This window comes from Ceratotherium simum, chromosome 8 (assembly GCF_057802395.1).
Source record: "Ceratotherium simum simum isolate JZ-2026a chromosome 8, ASM5780239v1, whole genome shotgun sequence".
NCBI classification, from domain to species: domain Eukaryota; kingdom Metazoa; phylum Chordata; class Mammalia; order Perissodactyla; family Rhinocerotidae; genus Ceratotherium; species Ceratotherium simum.
The window spans coordinates 74,255,187-74,281,564 of record NC_141907.1 but is presented as its reverse complement, the minus strand read 5'-3'; the positions used below and the strand labels follow the sequence as shown (position 1 = coordinate 74,281,564).

The 26,378-nt window shown below is 33.7% G+C and overlaps 1 protein-coding gene across 5 annotated transcripts in view; it reads right to left on the bottom strand.

Annotated features, from left to right (window-relative positions):
* The window catches only part of CCSER1 (coiled-coil serine rich protein 1), a 681,310-nt gene that overhangs the window by 542,923 nt on the left and 112,009 nt on the right, over positions 1-26,378 (bottom strand). The window contains exon 1 of one of the 5 annotated variants that reach the window (XM_087434594.1): positions 744-902. The exons of the other annotated variants lie outside the window; for them this stretch is intronic. The gene's annotated coding sequence lies outside the window, so the exon portion shown is untranslated. Of the gene's footprint in view, positions 1-743; positions 903-26,378 lie in introns of those variants that run through there. 5 annotated transcript variants of the gene reach the window in all.

Genomic DNA, 26,378 nt, shown 5'->3' with positions numbered 1-26,378 from the left:
TCTGACTTTACTATTTTACCTTAAGTTTCTTAGTTTTGCTCTCTGCTTTGCTTTGAGACACCAGTGCCTAATATAATATACAATTAGTACCTATAGAGTAAATGGATTTCAGAAAATGAAGTTCTAACTAGAACACATCAGCATTTCAAATATAAATAAACACATTTTCTGTCTCACTACCATAAATAAAAGCCATAATTTTGAGGTTATGTTGAATTACAATTTTTAGAGATTCATAAGTTAAGCTAGTCTTTCAAACTGTAAAATCATTCAATAATCTAAAATTAGCTAACATTTGAAAACAGTAATATTGAACAAGTTGCATAAAACAATGTATCATCACATCCACTTCAAAAATTCATGAAAGACAAATATAACATTATACCTCATCAAATTTATTTTTTATTATAATTTTAACAATTACCTTTAATTCCTTAGCAAACCTTGTATATATTTTCATATATTTTTATAAATTTCCAAATCAGATAAAATAAACATATTTCCTCAATTCTCACCTAATGTTTCTTGGTTCAGAAGTCATAGTCCCTCAGGTTCTAAAAATATACAGGTGGAACTAGATCTGCCCATTGTCCACGGGCCTTTACTACCATAAATATTATTTTCTTTGGAAAAACAAATTCATTGTATAAGAAGAGTCTTCTAATTATACCTTTAAAGCTGTATAAGTAAACAAAAAATTAGATTGACTTGTAAACACTACCACTACACAGATGCATACTGACCCTATTAGAAGTGGTGTGAAATTCAGTCTTTGATCCCAACTGAAGAAACAGTATCCACTGCTCTTTAGCACCAGTATTTAACAAAAAGTTCCCAGGAAGTACTTCATTCAGTGATCTCTGCAACCTTAGCAAACACCGTCATTACCCTTAATAGAACACAACATCACATGGTGGATCCATTGCCAAAATTAGAGGCATATTTCTTATCTCACATGGTTGAGGAAGACACGAATTCTAGTTAAAGGGGTTGTATGAAGTGTTAATATGTTATCTATTTAAAATTAAGTAAAAGTAAAATATATTAAAGAAAAAATACTGGGAAAAAAATTACACTTCCCTCCATGATTCCAAAGACATTATCTGAAGACATAAAACAACCATGCAGAGTTTAGAGTCGTGGTATTGGAAACTGATTACCATACACACAAACAGGTATGTCTGTCTGTGCAGGTAAAAGAAACAAAACAAAACTACCTTCACCTGTTTCTTTCCCAATATTTTTCAAATATTTTCCTGGAATTTGGACACCCCTCATATTTTTTCCCTATGAGCCAAAGATGATGAAGAGTCACCTGATGTTCCACATCCGAGATAGTCCTAAGTATCCTTTGTCTCTCTCCCAAAACTGGGGGTGTTTTACAACAAAACTAAAACTAAACAAACAAAAAGTACCTCTTACACACTCAAGCCATTAGTATAAAAAATTCTTGGTTTCAAATCCAAACTCTGCCACTTACTAGTAGCATGAACTAGAACATACATAATAATTATTTTATAGTGACTTTTTTAAGGATGAGAAGGTATAACATCAAGAAGAAACAACATTCTGCCTGGTACAGAGTAGATTTTTAGTTCCTTCCTTTCTGATGAAATGCATTCAAGCAAGCGGTGCAGCACACAGAGTGATGATGAAAACGAGCTACTTATTAAAGCGTGCTCCAATGTAAGTCACCTAAAAATATTGGGGGGGAGGTATATAAACTGAGGTCAGTATTCTAACCCCTTATGATGAACTTCTCGAAAGTACATTTTTATTGGAATTTAGAAACAATGATCAATATTTGAAACGTTTGTGGGGAATGTTGCATAAGTTAAATCCAGTCTCAGCTCTATTCTTTCTCAGAAAAGATTTCAGAAAATAATCCAGTAGAGCCTAAATGACCACAGTGAAAAGAAAGTCTATTGATACACGGTGAAAACGGAAGAAAGAAAACTCACAGAAACCAAACGCTCTCTAGGTAACAATTCTCAACATTAAGAAAGTGATGGCAGGGGCCGGCCCTGTGGCTTGGTGGTTAAGTGCGCGCGCTGCGATGCTGGTGGCCCGGGTTCGGATCCCGGGTGCGCATCGAGGCACCACTTCTCTGTCCATCCTGAGGCCGAGTCCCACATACAGCAACTAGAAGGGTGTGCAGCTGTGACATACAACTATCTACTGGGGCTTTGGGGGCAAAAAATAAATAAAATCTTTAAAAAAAAAAAAAAGAAAGTGATGGCAGAAAATAAATCGTATGTAAACATATCAAAGGGCATTGATCAATTTTTACCAAAATTAAATAGATACTAGTTTGAAGAAGTTTCCAAATCAATCTTATCTAATTGTGTCATTTAGATGCAGGTTTAAGGAGTCTCACACCTATTAGGTGGTTATGGCTCAGCTGGAAAGCCCTCCAATTCAGACTCTTTCTATCACAAAGGCCCTGCAATTTACATCTCAACATTCTTTTACTTTAACTCTCGTGTAATTTATCTTTAAATGTATTTCCAAAATGTTTTATTACTTTCTCTTTAACTAATGGGGAACTAATGGAGGCTTTTTAAACAGATAAATCACTCGAAAGACATAGACAAGAGCCAATTCAGCCAGTAGGGTCAGTGAGGACAATATGAGATACATTAAAAGGATGACTGATCAGGACCAGGCAGGAGATCAGTCTCAGGGAAGAGAATGAGATTGTCAGCCAAAGGTAGAAAGCGTCAGAAATCACATAATTGATGGTTTAATTAACAATTTATTAAATTTGCATATAATTTAGCCACATTGAGTACATGAAGTTATTTTCAACAAATAAACAAGAAAATAGTCCAAACAAACAATTGCTTATACAGAAATGTCTACCTTTGGGTGACTACTAAAAATGATTTGACCCTAAGCATGTAAGCAGAGACAGATTGCCCCTGATTAGATCTGAATAAATCAATCTCCTAGGTGAAAAGAGAGAGTGAGCGGTGCTCAATTAGCATGATAATGGGAACTGCTACAATAGGGAAGGAGAATACATTTCAAAGAGATTATTCTAGAAGAATTTGGGAAGCAGATGAGTTCCTTGTCTGAACTAATGGAAGGACAAGGGCCAAGATACATACTTAGAAAGGCATGTAACCTTGAAACCCAGCCTGAGAGTTCTTTAGTGATCAGAAGAGACAACAGAGGGAAAAGAGAAATAAAGAGAAAAAGAATGAATTTTGGCCGGAGATCAGACAGAAGTTAGTAGTAAAAAAAGAAAGAAGTCTAAAAGCCATACCTATGTGTGACCAGGCTTAGGTAAATAATGAGACTACATTGACATTTAAAGAACGTTATAGTTTATGTTCTGGGATTTATACACAATGAATGCATAACTGTTAAGAAAGCAGAGTTTCATGGGTCTGAATTCAGCACTACACATAAGAGTTGTGTGACTTCAGAGTGGCTTAAAAAGTTACCTATACTCCCTGAGCCATAGTTTCCTGAGGAGGATAGTAGCTGCACCTGACTTAAAGAAATTTTATGAGGATCAAATAAGTAAAGGCAAAAAAGCACTTAGAACAGGGTCTAGCACAGGATAAATGTTTAATAACTACAATTATTTATCAAGAACAAGTAACCATGCTTGTGCTGTTTCACAGCAAATATATTTTAATTTAGCTTATAACTTCCCCAACCTCTCTCAGCTGGAAGTTCTAAGTCTGTCTACTAGTACACTAACACTGTCATTTCCAGAGGCAATCCTAAACAGGAGAGAAAGCTTGTTAGAGGCTGCAGTACCTATATGTCAATGGGCTTGGAATTAGTATTGAGATACACACACACACATATACATATGTACATATATAAATGAATAAATAGAAATGTAGCCAACATTACAAACATATTTTAACTTGTCTCTTACAAATAATTTCATTCAACCATGGCTTGGTTTTGACCCAAAGTATTATTGACCATGTTGATCTCCTTCATGACCATAAGAGTTCATTTTCAATTTTTTATTAAGTAAACATTGAGTTCAATTATTTAGTCTTATTTTTTTCACTTTCAACAAAATAATTCAGACTTCAAGGAGCAAATAACTGACAATATTAGGAATATTCAAAGACTATGTCTCAGACCCTGAACACGATTCCCAAGAGATGAATTTGATAAATTTGTTGAGCAATGCCAATGTCAATATAACAAATAACAAAATATACAACTTTAAAGAAGATAACACAAATGTGAAAGTATATATGTTTGTTAATAAGGAACAATTATTATTTTTTTTATAATCACATCTTACATTGAAGAATTTGGTTTGGTTTTAAAATAATATTTTGGAAAAAAAATTCCTCATAACATCCTAGGTTAGGTTTCCTAGAAGCAGAGGCTGAGCAAGGGATTCTTGTTTAACAGTTTATTAGAAAATTACTCTCAGGAAAAGGTGAGGAAAGAAGGCATGACAGTGTAACCACAGGCCCTCCAGGATCAGTTCAACTGACTCCATCTCTTATCAACAGAGTGATTAAGAATCGTCTTTCAGAAAAACTGCAAAGTCACGTAGCCAGAGCACATGTAAAAGAAGAAACTGTGACCTGAAACGACCTTGGAAGTAAAGGTCCTCCTCCCCATAGGACCAGGACATGACCGGAATTTGCAAGTCAGACTCTTGAAGATCCAGTGTTAAAATTCCTTCCTCACCTCATCATAAATGTTCCCTGTCATAAATATTTAAAACCCTACCCTAAATGCTTGAAGCCCACCAATCAAAACCTGTCCCAGGAGCATTTCCACATGCCAACCTGTTCTCCTGACCTCTTAAATTTTGCCCCAAATCCTGAACAGGGGAGACAGATCTGAGAGCATGCTCCCTGTCTCCCCGCAGATCAATCTTGTAGAATAAAAGTTGATTTTTCCCTCCAAAGGCTGATGTCATAATTAATTGGTGTGTTTATGCACATCGGGAAGAGAACCCTGGTTTTGTGCGGTAACAACAGGACAGGAGGAAAAGCTAATCAAGGATGTGGTCCTAAATGGAGATTAGCTTCAGACTGATCCCATGGGATCGGCAGCAGTAACTGATACCTTGAGACAGTGGCTGGTCTTTTGTATCTCTGTGCCCGTCAACGATTTGTAGATTTCTCTAAGGAATGGGAAAAAAAATACTTGAAACATATAAAACAGGCCAAGTATTGATATCTGGAATATAGAGAGAATTCTTATAAATCAATTAAAGACAATCCAAAAGGATAAATAAATGAGTAAAGAATATGAATAAGCAATTCCCAGAAGAAATACAAATCACCAATGAATATATGAGAAGTGATTCAAACCCATTAGTAATCAGGGAACACAGAAAGAATTCCTATAAGGCACTAAGAAACAGAAAACACAAAGGAAAAATGTAGCAAAGAGCATGGACAGGAATTTCATAGGAGAGGAAACACGAATCACTAATCAACATATGAACATTCCATTATTAATCAGGAAAAACCACGAGATAATATTTTTCACTCATAACATTTTAAAACTAAATAATATCAAGTTTGGGTGAATGAAGTGACACTTATAGACACTTGTGAAGGAGTGCAAATTGTTAGGGTCATTTTAGAAAATTATGTATCAAAATATCAAATCAAACAATTTCACTTCTCAGCATTTACCCTAGAAGAATACTCATACATCTGCAGAAAGAACCATGTATAGAAACATTCAAGGCTGGTTTACAACAGTTAAAATTAAAAACAATATAAATGTCCATTAGTAGGAGAATTTAAAAAATGAAATACGGCATATCCATTCCACGGCATAATATACAAGAGCAAAACATACAAAGTAAAAGATATGAACTAATATAGAAAAAAATTTCCAAAGTATTTAGTTAGTAAAATCAAGTAGCTAAAGATGTGCTACATACACTTTATATAAATTACAAATATATTATGAAATTCTAAAAATGATCAATATTCTACAGATTCATGTGTGTGTAAATGCACAGGAAAAAATCTGGAAGGATGTACTTCAAAGTGTGAACAGGGGTTAACCTTGAAGAGGGACTTTGTATTGGGAGTTGTCACGAATGGGGACATTAATGGTATACATAATATGAAGCTTTAACAATAAGCATTAATTCATTAATTACTTTTATAATTAAAAAATTCAAATTAAGGCAGTATGAAAATATATGGCCTATCAAAAAACTATATAATGCTGAAGGATATTGGCATGTAAACGTATTAAAAGTAACTTGGAGGGTACACAAAAATTAATAATAGTAATCGCCTCTGGAAGAAGGAGAATGAGCCCGTGGGAAAAGGTTTTTTCTAAAAATAATTTGACCAAATATGATAACATACAAATATCAATTCTGAATGTTTCAATAATCTCAATTCTTAAATATTTTAACACAAAATATTTAAAAACATAAAACCTATGGAAGTGCTAAGAATTCTTACATTAATATAAATACTGTATTTTTCATGAACCTACATTTTTAACACTAGAATTTATATTTTATGTGACTGTCAGTCTAGACTGTATCTGTTTATAAACTGAGATTTACTTTTCTAACGGCTCAAATTCTATTTAGTTTCGCTATTGAAAGCTATTTCCTTCCTCTTAAAAAAAACTCATTATTTCTTTACCATATGATAATTCATCTAAATGTTGTCAGTGATAGGTCAGACTCAAATGATTCATTTCAGGTTTTTTACAATCTTTTTAATGTTTTAGTATTTTCATAATACAAACATTAAACAACCACGGATTACTTTATATAGATGGCTAATAAATTTGAGTTACATGATGACTCGGAAGTATGTGGCATTACGGCTTTTTCTCATTAATAATAAATTGATGCCATTATTCTATTCTTTTCAAGGCTAGTAAACTAACCAAACAGGTTGGTTTGTATTTGCTCAATCCAAAATGCATGCTTCTTTTAGATATTTATAATGGTTTGTGTATTTGTTTACTAAATATTAAAATGACTGGATTTGCCTTACATTTTATCTTCTTTTTTTTAACTTAAAAGTAAAGGACCAAGTTTATAATAAATAACCTGCAGTTGCATGTACGTATCAGCAGAGGGTGCAGGAAACCTTCCTTTTTAACAACCGAGTCAATTTTTCTTTCTCGTAACTTTCCAAACCAATTTAAGATTTATTGGGCAGTTAATCAAAAATATCACAATATCCTTTATGTAAATGAAAAATTAAAGTCTCCAAATGCATTTGCAAATTAAATCTTTGATGTTTTTTAAACAATTAGTATCTTATAAAAATAAATTGTCTTTTGAATTGAAGGAAGACTCCAACTCAACTTGAAAGTTTGAAACAATTAGAATAGTAAAAATAAGAGTTTTTTAGTTTTTTCACTTATAAATATGTATAGGACATATTTTAAAGAGAATTCAGATTTATGTATATCAATTAAAATTTATTATTTATTTTCCAATAGTTTCTTCTCATTGTTTTTGTAACAACAGTAAAGCATATGAACTGCTTTGTAGAAAATACATTAGTGCAAAGCTATACAAAGATAGTAGCATATCATGTTCCTGTTACATGTTGTAAATATCCATCATTTAATTTTTTAATTTTATTTGTGATATTGCATAGAATAGCTCATAGAATTAGACAAATATATAATTAAGAAAACGAAAATACTATCATATACGTATCAGTATATACAAAAACCAGAGGAAAAGAATTTTTAAAATACAAATTAGAACATATATGAGGAGATTAAACTTAAAGGTGGCTACACTCAACATTTATAATTATGTGTCTGTGTGTGTGTGTATATTATCAGTAATACAGACTACCTGACAATACAAATCAACACAGGTAGTAATATGGAACCTAACATTTCAATGTATGCGCCAGTACAAATATAAATATATTTATATTTATATATAAATCAATATAATTGAAGTCAGCATTGGTCTGGTGAGAGTGAAAAACAGATATGAGTAAATCCACACATCGTTCTGCCTAGCTTTTGTGATACTGTTGCAGTTGTATCCTTTATTATGCTAACAGCAGCAAAGTAAAGAATATACTAATTTCCATTCAGTCATGTGTTGGCATGGAGTACAAATTCTGACAGAATCATTTTAAAAACAGAATCTTGGACTTATCTTTTCTTTTAAGTGTTGTCTTCAAACTCAACATATAATGATCACATTTGTCAATGACATTGCTTCATAATACATCTGTGGATATAATTTCTCTTGGATCTTGTTTCCCCATTCATAAAATTAGAGAACTGAATACATGAATTCTGTGAATCTCTCTAATTCACTAAAATACATGCATACAATCTGCAAAATTTAGGATACACACACACATATCTGATAATAAAATGTCTTTCTGAATATCATTTTCTCTAGTTCAAAGTTAATAATGAACTAGATTCAGTACGGTTCCATAGATAAGAAGGTAAAAACAATGTTCTACAGATTATTGCCACAAAGATAGATGTCGTGTATTTTACAAAAATGAGAGCACAAGTATATCTGGGAATGCAGTCTATTTGTCACATGAAAAAATTAGAGATATGATGACAAGTTTCTTTCTTTCCCTTATATTGTATTTGCTTATGTAATCAATGAACTTGACCAAGTTCATTGGTCATATGAATGAATCATATACATGATATGATATGTCATATGAACGAATCATATACATGATATGTCACATGAATGAATCATATACATGATATATACATGATTCATATGAATGAATCATATACATATGAATGGATCATATACATATTTTGTTACTTTTCTCTTATTTAAAATTATGGTTTATAATTCATGAACTAGAACAGGGGTATAGCTTTAGAATCCAGAAAGGGACATATGGCTGATATTTCACATTATTTTAATAATAAAATACTCTGATATAATATACTATCAGATTGAAATTAGTTCAGATTATGTTGAGATAAATGTTAAATTAGTAGAAATGCCCAATAGTAAACCAACAATTAATAGGTTTCCTCTAGATCCATAAAACATCATTAAAAGATTTTACTAAATATATTAAAGTGTATTTTATTACCTATATTGTTCTTTGACTTAAAATTTTATTTTTAAGAGGAATTACATAACATATATTCCAATAAAGGGGACATAATAAAGTCAGCCCATTTCTTTCCTTTATAAAAAAAAAAAACCTTAAACTTTGTTAATAAATTTACTAAGCTGTCTTCTTATGAGACTAAGGTCTTGCATAAAAGACCACTATAAGGAATGACTGACTGATATTGAATTTATACTGAGTCATATACTGTTAATTTGACAGAATAATTAATAAGAAAGAACTCAAGAGAGAAGGACCTATGCTGATGCCAAATGGGCTGTCTCAGCTGCACCTGGTGCCTGCCTTGAGTTGCCACTAGGTGGAGATTTTGCATCTTGGAACATTTAAGGAGGTCTGCGCCTCAGTGCACAATTATTGCACGGAATTTTACATTTGGAAGGTGGACTTCTTTTTGAGGATGAAAAAATCGAAATCCAGATTGGTTAACTACTTCATTAAAAGACACACAAATAGGTAGCTACACTAACATTGACAGAGCTCAGTGTTCCTGATAATGGAATTAACTAATCCAATGAAATAAAAGCAGAGTGAGTCACTGCCAGAGAAACGTTTGTATTTCAAATAAACAACAAGAAACGTGCCCTGTAAGCATCTGATATATCTATATAATTGAGTATTGTTCCCATTTTTGTATAACTTTAAAATAAAATTTATTTTTCAAGGAGGTATATTAACATGATCAGTTTTTCCTTGTTTCCCTTTTGTGGCTTTTTTTTTTAACTTAGTCACAAATTCATTGGAAGAGGTGACCTCATATTTAATGAGTACATACATTACCTCATTTTAATCTTCCTTATAACTTTGTTAGATAACTACAATTATTCTTATCAGATAAACAAATTTGGGGTCAGAGAGGTAAAGCTGAGATTTGAATCAGGTATTTCTGATGCTAAAGACAAATTTTGAAATTATATTACTCTGCCTGAATGCACAAAATAGATAGTGACAATATTATATGATATTAAATAATAATATTCTTAATGTTATTACTGCCCTCAGAATGCATAATTGGGAGTGGCTTAGTATTCCAAATTAGTATTCCAACGACAGATTCATTGCCAGGTAATCAAAAGGAGTTTTAAATGACTCTCCAAACAACAGGTCACAGGGAATATTAATTCTGCAGGAAAAAAAAAATACAACCACTAGCAAAAATGTGCAGAGTGTTGAGTTCAACAGCAAAAGAGAAAGAGAGAGAGGGAAGGAGGGAGGGGGGGAGAGAGACGGTGTGTCATTGTAAAGATTTAACTAGGCTAACAGTTGCACGTCCAAGATTGAATATGAAACAAAGACATAAGTAAGATTTAAGAACATTTTGTGATTCATAATAAAATCTTCAAAGAAAGAAGTAGGCATCCAAGCTTAAAAAAAAATAGAGAAAGAATATCACACAACAAACAGAAGGTTACCAGAAACGGGAAGAAGAATCCACAGGGGGTCCTGCTTGCTTTGTTTGTGGAGAAACCACATAATGGTATTGGAACACCATGTATATATTTTATAGTATATAGTATATACTATCTATAAATACTTTAATAACATAAGGAGATAATTACAAAATGAGGGTCACTGTTGTCTCAAAATATTTTTTTAGCTTTCTTCTTTCTAAACATCTCATTCTGGCTTTGTCCTGTATAATCTATGGGTTCAATTTCTGGATCCACATTCTCTGGGTTTGGAATTCCGGCTTCTGCATCTATTAACTCTGGATAAACTACTTAATCTCCCTTTTAGCCTCAGTTTTACTACGTGTGAAATAGCATCTACCATAATAGAGTTAACTATTATGAGAATTAAATGAGCTAATGTGTGTTAAGTTCTTAGACCTGTGCCCAACACCGAGGAAGCACACAATGATGTGAGCTACTTTTATTATCACAAAATTATGTGAGGTACATCCAACTTTTCTATTACAAAAATTTGAAATAGAAATCTATTCGTCTCAAGAACTTGATGCCTGGAGGGGTAAAGTCTATTGAGGCAGCACCCTTTCCAGAATTTTCTCTTAATAGGCTTCTTTGCTTCTAGGTGAGCTACCAGTTCAGATGGTTTGTATCTGGACAGAATGAGATAATATGCCTCCACAAACCCTTAGGGAAAAGAAGTGACCTGCTGGCCTGGAAATGAGGAAAGATGGAAGTAATAACCTGAACGTTCTATGTGAAAGACAAACTCTCTTTTTAGTTTTCTTCTATTCAAGTGTATTTTATGCTGCGATATCTTGGAAATCTTATGTTGTTCACATTATCCAAGACAATTAATTTCAAACTTGTTTTACTAAACTGAAAATCTATAGAATCCTTCACACACTTTAAAAGTTAACCATGAAAAATTTTTCTATTAGTTTAAATTATGGCAAAAGATGTATTTTTCTGGCATGTTAAATACCCTCTATGTGTTTTAAATATATTTTCATTAATACTGTCAAGCAGCATATTTAGCTCATTTGATTTAAGGAAAAGATATGTAAATATATGTCATTATAATCTAATTGGAAAAATCAATCCTCATTGTCAAACCAACCAGCCAATGAAGATTCTTCTTCAGAAGAAAAGGTTTAAATCATCAAATAAACCTGTTAACATTCCAAGTCAACATTCTCACCTGGTCATTTCTGAATCTAACTGAAAAAGCAGAAGGGAAGGTGGAGGAAGGAAGGAGGAGAATGACTTGGAATACTGCTTCTATGAAATAAGGCACCATCCCCTCCAAAATTTCCTTAGGAAGTACTCAAGAGACTCCCTGAGGAATTAAACCTTTGATTGATACCCTGGAAATTTTTAGACACTGGACAATTCATCCTAGAACAATTCAGAAGAGGTAAGCTTTGCCTGTTTTTTTTTTTTTGTAAAGTGGGAAATTGTGAAAGGTGAAGTGGAAAGATGAACTGACAAACCTCAGAAGCTTCTCTAGCAAGGAAACTGCATGCAAAATCACAACTGGAAATTGAAGATGGAGAAATTAATTCTCCTAAAGGTATGCATGCCAATGTAGACCAGGAGGAGTCCTTGAGACCTGGGTTATTATACTACAGTCTGAATACCACTGCTCTAGCATACACAAAGTGCTCAGTGGACTCACATTCAAATAACTCAAAACTGGGAGCCATACTCTCTTCTAGGCACAGAGGATGCAAAAGAGAGTAAGAGACTAGGTCCTTTTCCTGGTGGAGTATCTATTCCAATGAAGGAGACAGAATATAAACAAGAAATCAAATGAACATGACATTTAATCTCTGACAGCAATACATGTCATGTAAAAAATAATTACAGTAATAAAGTGAAGGGGGCAAGTGTGGAGGTGGGGATATTTGAGGTGAATGATGATGATTGGGAAGAGCATTTCCGGCAGAGGCAACATCAAGTACAAACTCCCTGGGGCAGGCCTGCGTTTGATCCATTCAAGGAACAGTGTGAGTAAAGGGAATGAGTGCATGAGATGAGGCGGGTCAGGAAGGTAGAGGGCTGGATCCTGTGGGGCCTCATAGGCCATGGAAATACGCTTGGATTTTATTCCAACTGCTAGAGACAGCCATCAGTGAGCTAAGTTAAAAGAGATATTTTCTTTGTAGAGGATGGATTGTAGGAGTAGCTAGCCAGTTAGGAAATCACTGCAGTACTCCAAAGGAGAATGTGGTGGTCTAGCTTGGATAGCCATAGTACAGATAAACAAGATAGTAGACTTGGTTATCACAGGGGAGCACCAAAAAGAATCGCTGATGGATGGCATGTGAGGGGTGAAAAACAGGAATCAAAGAAAATGCCTTGGGTGTTTTTTTTTTTAATATTGTTGTTGGTTGGTTTGTTATTAACTGGGGGTATATTGTTGTTGGTTTGTTTGTTTTAACTGGGGGAAGAAGTGCTACTCAAAATGACCATCATAATGGTAAGTCAGTATAGAATAGACAAATGAAAAACAGACACCCAAAGTCTTGAATTATGATTAAATATTGACTGATAAGTAATGTCTTTTTCATATTGAAAGCAAAGTGTTCCTGCAACGTAGACTTTAAATATTTAAAGTTCCTTTCTCATCTCAAAATTAGAAAACTTGGGAAATACGGAGAATACAGGAAAATATAAAAAATGAAAAGCATCCAATGGCATCAATGATACTCTGCTGGTTTATTTTTAAAAATTTTTTTTTTAATTTTTATTTTATTTCCCCCCAAAGCCCCAATACATAGTTGTATGTCATAGCTGCACATCCTTCTAGTTGCTGCACGTGGGACGCGGCCTCAGCATGGCCGGAGAAGCGGTGCGTCCGTGCGCGCCCAGGATCCGAACCCGGGCCGCCAGCAGTGGAACGCGCACACTTAACCGCTAAGCCACGGGGCCGGCCCTCTGCTGGTTTATTTTTAAATGTAGGGAGTCTTCACTTTGCATGGCACTATGTTAACTGAAACGTGTGCATCTGGGAACTGCAGCCTTGCTGTGCACGATTCTGTGGTACTTAACCCTCAGGAGCCTCAGTTAACACAGTAAATAATGCAAGGCAGTGAGGAGTGCCTATTGTTTTCAGTAATTTTCACATCACTGAGATAAAGTGCATATATAATGTTGCAACTTTCCAAGCAATATCTCACATATTATCTACTCTTCATAAAAGTTTTAACAGTTGGATGATATTTTTAAAGGGAGTTACCATAAATTACTTAAGGTAAAACACGTAGATAGTTTCAATCGTTTCTGTATAATAGCAATCTTACACTATACTATTATAAAAGTAATCCATTTTATTCCTAAATAATAACTTGATAGCATTAAATGCCTCTGGTTTTGGCTGGCCCAGTTTTTGGAATTTTGATTAATTGAAGAACCGTAAGTGATATTTTGGATTTTAGCCCGATGGCTGTATTGCTTCATTTTCAGTGTAGCTGGACCCAAATCCTATGTGTAAAGCTCTTCTTGGTAATAAATGAAGCTGTTCTGAAGCCTACAAATTCTTCCAGGCCACTAGGGTACCATTTAGTAAATTACCACAGCAACACACTATGGCTGCAGCCACCAGAGGCAAAAGTGTCTAATCGCACTACATTTATTTGTCCTCAAGATGTCTCTCTCCCATTCTGCAATGACTGATTCACGTGAGGCCATGCAGACAGAGTAAGAGCACCTCTCCAGAGCAGTCTGAGAAATCAAGTCAAGAAAGCAGGCAACTGGGTGAAGAATACTGACAGAGAGATAGGACATTACCAAAGAATGTAAATCTGTGTACAAGGAAATGATTCAGCATACTTCATTAAATTCTCCTACTAAGTAAGGGATCTGTACTAGGCAGATAGAAAAATGCAAAATACAGACTTGCTCCCTGCCCTTAAGAAGTTCATAATCTAATTAATTAAACTAATATAAAAGGAAAGAGAGACCAAACGTGAATGATACTGTGGTACTGCCTATAAATGTAATTATTCTTCTGAGAAGAAAAGAAAATGATGCAGACTGGAGAAGGAAATTATTAATAAAGGAGCAAACTGGCATGAAGATTTGAGACAAAACAGTTTTCATAACGTTTTTGAGATTTTAAGGTGAGGAGTTCATTTACTCAATAAACATCTCTTGAAAAATCTGTTCTGTTTCAAGCAGCACTGAGGGTACACTTCTCTTTTTTCTCTCTCCTTATTTATTTGTCATTAGGCTGTGGAATGCAAGAGCTAAAAAGCACTGAACCTAACTGATGATCACTGAAGCCAGTGGTTCTCAAAGTATTGTTCCCAGACCAGCAGCATCAGCAAGACCTGGGAAATCATTAGAAAGGCAAATTGCTGGGCCACACCCACAGAAATGCTCAATCAGAATCTGTGGGTGTCTCACCCAGCCATCTATGTATTACCAAGACTCCAAGATGATTTTGATGCACTGATGCATGCTAAAGATTGAACACCACTGATCCAAGCTAACCAAGGAAGAACTTGAAGGCTAATGTGAGGTAATTATTTGCTAGTTAGCAGCAGAACAAAAACTAGAAACATGATTTCTAATTCGCAAGAGAGTATTCTTTTCACTCCACTATAACATGAATGCAAATTTCCTCTTGGTTCCAGTAAGTTCTTTATTCTTTTCCCCTTTCCAAGCATGAGCCTTGGAAAATTTAGGTGCTGTTTATAATAGTGTGCACTTTATAAAAAAGGTATTCCCTTTTCACTTGGTGATGAACTAAGCAAACTGAGAATCTAAATGTAAAATCTCTTTTATATTTTTTATTAATTAAAATTTTGTGATTTTAAAAGTAAAATAGAATTAAATTTTTTAAAAAACACAGTAAAGAATCATACAAAGAAGGAAACTGTCTTTCAATGTTTTCTTTTTTTCTTCAGGAGCTTTTATTCCTTATTGATTTGTTAGTTCTCTTTATATATTAAGTATATAGCTCTTTATCATATTTCTTTTAAATATTTTCCTATTTCATTTTTGACATTTTAACATTTTGAAGGTTTTGTTTTTTATGTAATGAGAAACATTCACATCTTTTATTATTTTTGAGTCTTTTATGCTTTGAAAGTTTTGTCTTTTCTAAGGTGAAAATTCACCTATTATTTCTTCAAATACTTGTGAGTTCATTTTTATGTTTAACTCTTTAATTCACCTATATTTTTAAATGTTAGTCTCAAATTTTAGTGTTCATGAGAATCACCTGGAGGGCTTGTTAATACACAGATTATTGGTTCTTATTCCCACAGTTTCTGAAATACTTGGTCTGATATAGTAGGTTTAGTATTTCTAACAAGTTCCCAGATGTTGCTGATGCTGTTAGTCCTAGACAACATTTTGATGCCCACCGGATAAAGAAACCAATCAACAAACAAAATATGCTTTATGTGCACATGGAATTTTAGTATTGTGTACTGTACTAGTTTAGTGGCTAAACATAAAGTGCAAAGAGGTGAGATCAAAATGAGATAAAAGAACAGATTTGGGACTAGAGTGCAGATATCTTTGAATGTTATGAGTACGAATTTTTCTCTGAGGCAAAACAGCCCTGTCCAAGATTGAAGAAATATATCTATAATAAATGCTCACTGAATTTAAATTAATTAAAGCTTCAAAATTTCATGCTGCTTGAGATATATTATGCTTTTTAATTGTAAGCTAGTTACTTCTCTTTATTTATGTTATATTAACCTTAATCACTGGGAAAAAAAAATTTTTTATAGAGAAAGCTTCTATCAAGGGATTTGTGTATGTGACACAAACTATCAAAGATTTCTATAAATTATTTTTAGTGAACGAAACTAATCATTCTTTTGCTTTATTAAAATCTGTCAATTTAACTGAAATCATAAAGCCTGCTTCATTTCCCTTTCCAAACAATGAAATTGCAAAATATAATAAAAGTATAAATCAAAAATAAAGCAAATTTAACCTGAATATTATAAATTCTATTTAACAGAGAGTACTTAGTAGTATGTAATGTAACATAATCATCAAAACAGTGCTATGGAATCTGACTTTAAAGTCACACAAAGATGAGATACTTTTAAATCACAAAATATCATTAAGTGTTAGGGTTTCTAAGGGAAAGATGATTCACTAAGCAGTTTACTTAAAAGATAATATCAGTAAAATAACATGTTATTACTAGATAATGGTCTCCCACTGTTACATACAGTAGTTTACACGGAAGAAATATATGGGAAATGAACATCCAGGTAAAGCAGAGCCATTTATTTTCAAAGCAGAAGAAAGCAACCCTACAGTGATGCTGTATGACAATCATTTTACTTCCTTATGCCAAATGCTTTGATGTAACTTTGATCACTTAGCGCTCACCTATCCCTTTTTTCTGGATAGAAAACTCTATCAGCATCAATAGAATCTTAGATTGACGAGAGTAATGGACCTTCATCCGACTCTTATGAAATACAGTGACCCATAAGGTCTCCATGAATTATGCAACTCCTTTAAATAGTCATCTCCAAGAGCTCAAAAAGAGTGCAGCCTCTACAGAAACCTAATGAGGACACGGTATATAGGTTTGTTGAATGCTAATATTTAGGGATTTGTAACAGATCTCTACTGGTATAGTAATCTGGGTAAGTTAAGATGAGCATCTAAAACATCAATTATTTCAATGTGTATAAATCTCAAGTTTCAGTTCTATATTTGTACTTATATTTAATTAACCACTTAAAAGGCTTTAAAAACAATAACGCCAACAAGTTAAAAGTTCATCCCTATTATAAATTGCATTATAGAAATTAACTATAAGCAACAATAAAAATATATATACAATGTATGCATATGTGTATTTTATTTATATATACATATATATAATTAACCTAGTTCATACAGGAATTAGCTACTTTTTATATCATATTGACATTAATAACCACTAAGAAAAATAGACACACAAAACAGTGCTCTTATTAGGCATAAATAGAAATAATATGACATATGTTGTATATTAATAGAAAATGATAACGCATTTATAAACCAAGTACAGTTAGAAATGCTTTTAGTGAAACTTGAGTAAAAAGCTTTATAGCAAAATATCAACAACTAAAAAGCACTCAAACATATTTATTCAAGTCTAATTGGTATGCAGATGCAATTAAGCTGATTCAGGAAGTATAAAACCAAGATACCATATGTTTCTTAGTTCTCCAAAACTGCAGACATAAATGTGGATTTCATATACTGGTATCTGAGCAGAGCACTACCGATAACAGAATGCTTTGCTCAGTCATCCTTAGTGCCTTTTGAAATTCAGTTTAGAAAATATAGTGTTTTTATCCCATCAAAATGTGTGAGAATGAAATGCAGCCAAATAAGCAAGTCAATCATGGGCATTCCCATGGTGACTCAAGTTGGATTTTTTTCAGTGAATAAACTAATGCTGTCTCAGTTACACAATTCTGCTTATGCTCAAGTTTAAAAGTCCAAGATGATGAAGTAACTGTAAATGGTGTGCATTTGTCTATCTATATGAATATTTTGAATGGGCTAGTTACTATTCATAGTTTTCAGACTTTCCAACACTGTAATGAAAAAAGCTAACAGATAAAAATACACTCGAAAATGTCAGTGATCCATTGCTATGAATTGCTTTACTAGGCATGAGTATGATTTCTTCTTTACTTTCTTATTAAGAGACGAATAAAACCATCACCTGGGCAGGGGAGGCAGAGGGAAGGAAGGTATATAATCCAAATCAATAATAGTCAAAAAAATATATAAAATATGCAGGAAATTCTTAACATCTATACTACCACAGAGCTGGATTTGTTTAGTAAACAAAATGAGACTATTGTGTTTAAAATACTTTTCAAGTTGGAAAACAGTACAGATATATGTAAATATCAGTATGATTTCAAATGTTTTTGCCTACTGAACTTCAAATAACTTTATATATGAACAAACACCGGGCTGTGTAATATGACCATGTGATTTGTAAAGCAACAGGAATAGAACTGCTAAGATAATCTATGCTGAAACATGACTCTAGAGCTTTATCTCTACTTTATTGGAAGTCTTCCAACGGTTCTTCAACCAATGTGATAAAATATTTAGATTAATGGGTTAAAGACATTCTCATGTGTCAGGACAGCCTGGCTTTCTTATTCTAATTTTCTAACTTGGCAAGGAGACATTCTGGTAACTCTCACTGAAGCAGAGAGGAAGATAGCTGGGAGATTTATCTGCACATGTAAATAAGGGCCTAGGTTAGGTCTGATTTTTAGTATCTAGATTTCTACTTTCTTTGTTATCCTCAACTCTTAAAACAGAGGCCCATTTATTGGGGGTCCAGCAGTCACATAAGAAGAAACAGCACAATCTTCCTCCCATTCCTTTTCCTCTCTTCTATCCAGAGCTGTGGCATTGCTTAGTGCTGGGTTCAATTTGTACTTGGGATAAAAAAAAAAAGAAAATGAGGTTGGGGAGGGAGGGAGAGAGGAAGGAAGGAAAGAAGGGAGGAAGGCAGAGGGGGAGGGAGGCAGGGAGTGACGGGGGGGGGGGTGATAAAATACTTTCCAGAGGCAAAAAGATTCATCATCACAGTTTGTCCACCAGATTTGGAATAGTGGCTGTACTCCTTAAGTCCTCAGATTCTTGAAATCAAATATACAAAACATTTTAATAAGACGGGTGAGTTTGTAATCCTCCTCTTACCAACTCCTGGGAATTCTTCATGCTTTTCAGCAAATCCCATTTTACTTCCCGTTTTAACACAGGCTCCTGAAGAGTATTTGTCCTCCTCTCTGATACAAGTTTACTTGGAACAAAATCCCTTGACTCTTACCATTTTCACATAGCATGAGAATGTTAGATTTGTGGCTTGGATTGTCTTGGCAGAGAAAATGTCAAAGATTAATTTCAGAATAAGCTCTTAATATTTGACTAGCATGCATAAGCCACACACCCACATTTTAAAACATTACACAATTTTCATTCACAGCACACATTAACATACGCCACAGCTACTTCAAAGAGCAAGTCACATCAAGAGGTTGGGTTCCTAAAACATTCTATCCTATTGCAGCCTAAGGATTACACTAATCATTAGAAGCAGTAGGTAGGTAGGTATGATTGTCTGCATATTCCATAGTTGAAGGAGGAACCATTTCTCCTATCTGGTGTGTCCTACTTCATTCCACATAATGAAAAAAATATTAGGAAACAGTATTGCAAGAAGCAGAAAAAGAGTATAACACAAGATTTGCCTTCATCATGGAAATGCCAGAGGCTAGATCTTTCATTTAATTTCTATTCTATTTCTTTACCACATCCTGGGCATTCCAATATCTTCCTAGGAATCTTGCTGTTCTTCACTCTGCATCAGTGGTATATGGCTGCTTCTTCCAGTTATCTGATGAATATTATAAACTCTTAGCTTTAGCTTCCATACTTTAGCTTCCATAATAGATTGCATATGATCCACACTCTTTCCATTATATCCTTTTCCAATTCCAACACCACTCTGATAAAAACTATTTGCATATAGTCTACCTAGTTTTACTCCAGAGATTTTCAGAATACAAGCATCCAGCAGAACATAAACACCTATATATCTTTATATTCACCTAAGTTTTATACATTCAATAATGACTAGATTACACTATGCCCAAAATGGGAAATAGGTTTTATCTCAAGCATAACTTAAATTAATGAGTGGGTCTACTTGGAATGAAGTATTTGAGAAGAGTTATGAGGTCTATCTAAGCTCAGCAGGAAAAAGTGTCATAATATAATATAATGTGTGACATGGGCAATGGAGGGAAAATTGGCAGCCCATGTGCTGTGTACTTTCCACCAAAACCTGGACTCTCCCAGGTATAAACCTACTCTTATGGAAAAACCCTGGGATCATTAAAGCGATTAAATACATGATGTGCCAACCACCAATCAAAGCCATCAAATTTTCACTTCCTTGACCTATATCCTATTACCCCCCCTTTTTCAATAAATGGCTCTGTTACTCTTTCCTCCTTCTTTCCTCAGTTCTGCATTGATGAAAGAGAATTTCTCAGTGCAATTTGAGTTACAAAACACTTTTCAAAACATTTTCTTTTAGAGCATCAAAGATTGAGGAGACACAGGCAAAAAACGGTTTGGCACTGAGATTCATTAATAACAATCAATAAAAATGTTGGGATATCCTAAGTTGTGGGCTAGAATGATATAGAATTATTAAAGATATAGTCTTAGATTTAAGATGTAAAGACTACTCACGGCAGATCACATTTTTCCCCCAACTCTTAATGCTCTCTGTAAATTCTATGAGTTGGACACATGTATAACGGCACATATCCATCATAGTATCATACAATGTATTTCCATGGCCCTAAAAATTCTCTGTGCTCTGCCTATTCGTCCCTCCCTGACCCCCCACTACTTTACTTTTCCATGTCAACAGCAAAACAGATGTGATAACATCTGATCAAGCAAAAACAATGACAAAGTAATACGATATACAGTATGTAAAAGATTGTTCTATATATCTTCAATGAACGATGTTTTTTATGTCTAGTACTCTACAAATCCCTGGTAGTTTTCTATTTTTTTTGCCACCATGACTTCCACACCTGATGACATGAATCCATCAAAGTGAAGAGAAGCCTCATGTGTCCTCCCCAGTGTTCTTTCTTGAAGTTGGATAAAAGTCTATCTACTCCAAGACAACTCTTTCTCAAAGTCAGATGGGGTGGGAGGGAGGGGAAGGAGAGAGTTTGGACACAAAATGACGTTGAATTCATTGGATTCCATGTCGGAAAAACATACATAGGTAGTATCTACCTACAAATGTTTTTAATTTGCATTACTCTTAAATATGAAAGGGGGGCTATCTTACTGATGGACCATCTTCCCTGCTTCCATCACAACACAGTTAATAAGACCCAACAACCTGAAAGAATGTCAGAATGCACAGATGCCTCCTTCCCTTCTTCCCTCCCATGTATTTCTTGTCCCTGGGAGTATTACTCCTGTTCTCCGACTTCGTGCAGAAGAGGAAATCACTACTCCTCCTAGGCTGGATTGTGGGATAGGGAGAATTTTCCTCATGTTTGGAGCCTGACTTCAGAACGTGTTTTTCAAAAGAGAGGCAAAGTTACGTATATTTGGGAGATAATGCAACATGATAATTGATGTTGCTGTGTTATATTAACTACATAAGTTAGTTTTTGTGAGTTAGCATCAAAAATTCTTTACTACAAAAACTCGAAAGGAAAATGTTTGATCAGATTAAGACCACCAATTAAAAAATCTGCTTTTGGAATATATAGGTGAAAATACTACACATACTTCAGATCAACAATAATTTACAAACAATGTAAAGGAAATAATTTCAAGAGTTTTCTAAGCCACACGACAGTCAATTTTAGTTCTCTAATGACAATTATTAACATTAAGCTCTCTAATGACAATTATGAAGGAAGGAAGGGAGGGAGGGCGGGAGGCTGGGAGGATTGATTTCAGAATTTTAAAGAAAATCTGTCTCAATACTTGTAAACTAAATCATATAACCTGAAATATTGGATTTTTAAGATAAATGATGGTGATTCTTTTCAGTTTCACTATGATAATAATTATTATATTTATTAAAGCTGAGTTTTATCAGGTGATTGCAGTTTTAAATATTTAGCTAAAGTCCTAAGTGGAATAATTTAAAGCTGAATGTGAAAATCTCAGGGTCCTCACATCTAGGGCTGCAGAACAGCCAGTGAAGTTAAGCACTTTGCTGCAAAATCTCTGAAGGCTACAGCAGAACTAGATGTGTATTTGAAAGGCTAAAAATACTGTAAGATTATAAAAGAAGTTTTAATCAGAGCCTCCGGATGTGATTGTCAGAAAATGACAGTGCATTTTATTCTATGTATCTATCCAATCAAGAAAATGAAATAAAATGATGGCCAAATTATTTCTCTTATAGAAGTACTGTAAAAGAGATTCTTATCCTTAAGACCATGTAATTAATATTTCATGGAGTAAAACAGCTGTATTCAGCATTTAAGTATGAATATCCTCTCCTCACTACACTCAAAAAGATACATTTGATTTTGAACTAACCATGCACAAAACCTCATAGAATACAGAATATTTGATTTTAATTTCTGATAGCTTCTTTCATTGGCATTCTTTAAAATATAGCACTATGGATAGAAATGTCTTTAAAATGATTTGATGTAATCACATCATAATTAACACATTTTAGTTTCTGTATCATTATAGTAAAGAAAAAAGTAATTATGAACCAACCCTAATTTTACACCAGTGTAATGGGAACATTTACCACAAACTCACCAGATTACTTTTTAATGCCTGATTAGTCATGATTGTCATCTAACTTTAACATGTGTGTATATACAAACATATATACACATATATACATATTATTTTAAAATGTTAAAATAGCCTTTCTTCAAACCAGATTTTTCTGTAAAGATCCCTCTTGAAATCCACGCAAAAGATAAAGTTTGAAAGATAAAATTAATTATATTATATTGCCTTGGCAATATAGGCAGGTATAATTATTTCAGTATAATTATTATATACTAATTATACTAATTTTGGTATAATTATTTTAAAAACTAAAAAATGTTCAAGTAAGAGATTACAACTAGTTCATGTCCTTTTCTCCTCAATGTAAACCCTAGAAAGGTCTATGTATTTACAAAGTTAAAAATTATAATACACAAGCTATCTGAAATGCAAAAATATTCTTTACTAGATGTTATTTTTAAAGTATTCTTATAGTTTCTGGAGATGGAAGAAAAATTATATCCTTTATTTAAATAAGGTGGATAAACAAGGGATATCAGAAAAGGAAAATGGATTATGTTTAGTGAGAAAATGTAATTTGGAATTTATTAAGAGGACATTTTTTTGTGAAGGAATAAATTCAGAATTAATATACCAACTTAGAGGATAAAAACCTAAAAACCTTCAGTTAATAAGGATCAAGATAACAATATTCTGGAGAGGAATATTAAATGCTCAGATAGATAGATAGATATAAATGTTCAATTGTTTAGAAATGTTCCAGCAAACCCAACCATCGAGAATACCACCCAAACTCAGAAGCAAAAAGAAAAAAAAAAAAGTGTGCTAAAAGCTATGTATATACATTGAACAGGGCAGTAGATTTGTTAACTGACACCAGTTGGAAAAAAAGAAAGTTTAGAAACACATCAAAAAATCCTACAAAAAGCATTGTAGTAAGTAGGAAACTATCACACTATTAAGGATGTTCTTGTTAATTCTAATCTTGTTGGTTGATGTTGTACATGATGACAAAAATTATTCTAATAAGAAAATATTCTGTAATAAACTAACCTTTTATAAAATTAATAGTCAATTAAATTTCTCACCTCAGTTAATGCTAGAATGACTCCCCAGAAATCACCTCAATGTCTTCGGGAGTTAGGCTTTTACTGTAAACAACCAAAAATGCAATGCAAACACAATGCAATAAGTTCCAAAATGAAATTGCAGACCTTGCACAAATTGCAGGATTTCTCTCAATTCATGCAAGTGAGGTAGAAAACTGCTCAAAACACACAAAGTCATTGACAAATTAAGATACAGACTTCCGGAAGAAGAGAAAATTGACAAAAATAATTGACAAGAAGAAGAAAAAATTGACAAGAATAGCTACTGAATTTGTGCAATAAAAAAAGCATTTTCTTGGACTAGCACAGATTACATCTTTGAAAAAACTGATGAAGTCCTCAAATATTTTTTTACAAGAGGTCCTCTTTCTGTTGGAGCTCTAAAAGTCAAGTGCAAATTGAAAGCTGCGCATCTTTCTAATATATCTTAAGTCTGCAAAATTGCTTGTCCTACCTCTTGGATCTTATAGCAGGTAATCCTCCTTGCTTGTTCTGTTTCAGCCACATTAGTCTGCTTTTCTCTTTATTGACTATACCAAGATATTAGCACCTTAGGGCCTTTTTATGTACCCTTGCCTCCCCAGGAAACCCCTGCTCCTGCATTTGTGCATGGCCAGCTCCTTGCTACTGAGGTCTTATTTCAAATTTCACCTCCTCATAGAGACGCCCAGATCACTCTCTCTATCAAATTGTTTTGTTCTCCTACCCCATCACTGTTTAAGCACATCTCCTCGCAGCCCCCACATGCTCACTTCATTGTACTCATCCACCTCTCAAACTGCCTTGCTAATCTATTTGCTTCCTTGCCTATCATTGCCTCACTGGACAGGAGTGAGCTCCACATGGGCAGTGACTCCATCTGTCTTGCTCTCTACTGTACCCTAGCACCCATAACAATGCCTGGAATATAGTCAGCATTAAAAAATATTTATTTAAAAGATGAATGAATGAAATGGAAAATCATTTAAAATTATCCCTAACGTTTTTATTAGAGGTACATTTCCAAAGTTCAAACAATTATGAGCTACATGCATTTTTTTTTGGTGAGGAAGATTAGCCCTGAGCTAACATCTGTTGCCAATCCTCCTCTTTGTTTTTTCTTTTTTGCTGAGGAAGATTGGCCCTGGGCTAACATCCGTGCCCACCTTCCTCTACTTTATATGGGATGCCACCACAGCATGGCTTGATAAGTGGTGCACAGGTCCATGCCCGGGATCCAAACCTGCGAACCCGGGGCTGCCGAAGTGGAGTGTGTGACCTTAACCACTACACCACTGGGCCAGCCCCTACATGGATTTTCTTATCCACAGATTAGTAATTCATTTTGTTGATTTCAGTGACATGTAAGTGACTACCATCAAGTTGAATTCCTAGGAACATCAATTCCTTTCTTTATATGCTTGCATAATTTCAGAGTTATCATTAACACAAGTTTTCTGTGCTCTCTCAAGAGTAGAGTGATTTCAAAAATTTCCACAGACAACTGCATGCACTATCCTAAAAACAACCATGAAATTAGTTCAAAACAGGGTTAAAGGAGGACTCTGCAGAGACAAAACTGGGCCCTTAACATCTGAGTTCAGCTTAACGTCACCCCAGATCTCTGACAGCAGTCTGAAACAACGTCAGATAAACATTAAAACCAATGAGAAAAGGATCCCAGGCTTAGCATTATAATTACTTTTATTCCATCATCCAATTTTGTGAGGAAACAAACATATTTTTCAGATGTTCTATGGCCCATCTCCTTTAAAAATGTAAAAATACAAAAAAAGAGGGAAAAAATAGCTATTTACCTATTTAGAAAAAAAAGATTTTGGCCTTGTCTATTATAAAATAAGGTAATTTGTAGTTATCAATCAAAATACGAATCTGTTTTCTAAATATATTTATATAATTCATTCTATTGTTTTCCATCTATCAACATCAACTTTATTTCCCCCAAAACATTTCTTTAAAATCATCTGAATAACTGAAATAGCTAGCTTTAATTAATTTATACATGATATCAATATAAACATGGTATAATGTATTACAAAAAATGTTATAATTCTACACATTTCAATTACCTCTTATCATTTAATACATTTAGTAACAAGGCTATTTTTCATTTAGTAACAAGGCTATTTTTAGATTTGAAGATTATTTACCATAATTTACTTTTTTAACTTCAAAAGTATTTTATCACAAAATAAACACAATTCTATCCAAATACAAAGTTTTGATTTTAGGGTATGGTCCACATGATAAAATATTTTTAATATAATAAATGGTTCAATTAAGCTTTTTCCAGAGGCAAAATATTCATACAGAAACAGAAATCATGAATCTGTAGTTTGGAAATTCCTAAGAGCTCATCTTATTCCATATCTGTAACTAAAGAGGCTCAAATTACAGTAAAATTACAAAAGTTTCTTTAAGCAAAGGCTTCTTATATGCAAATCTTTTCAGAAGCCCTCAATAATCAC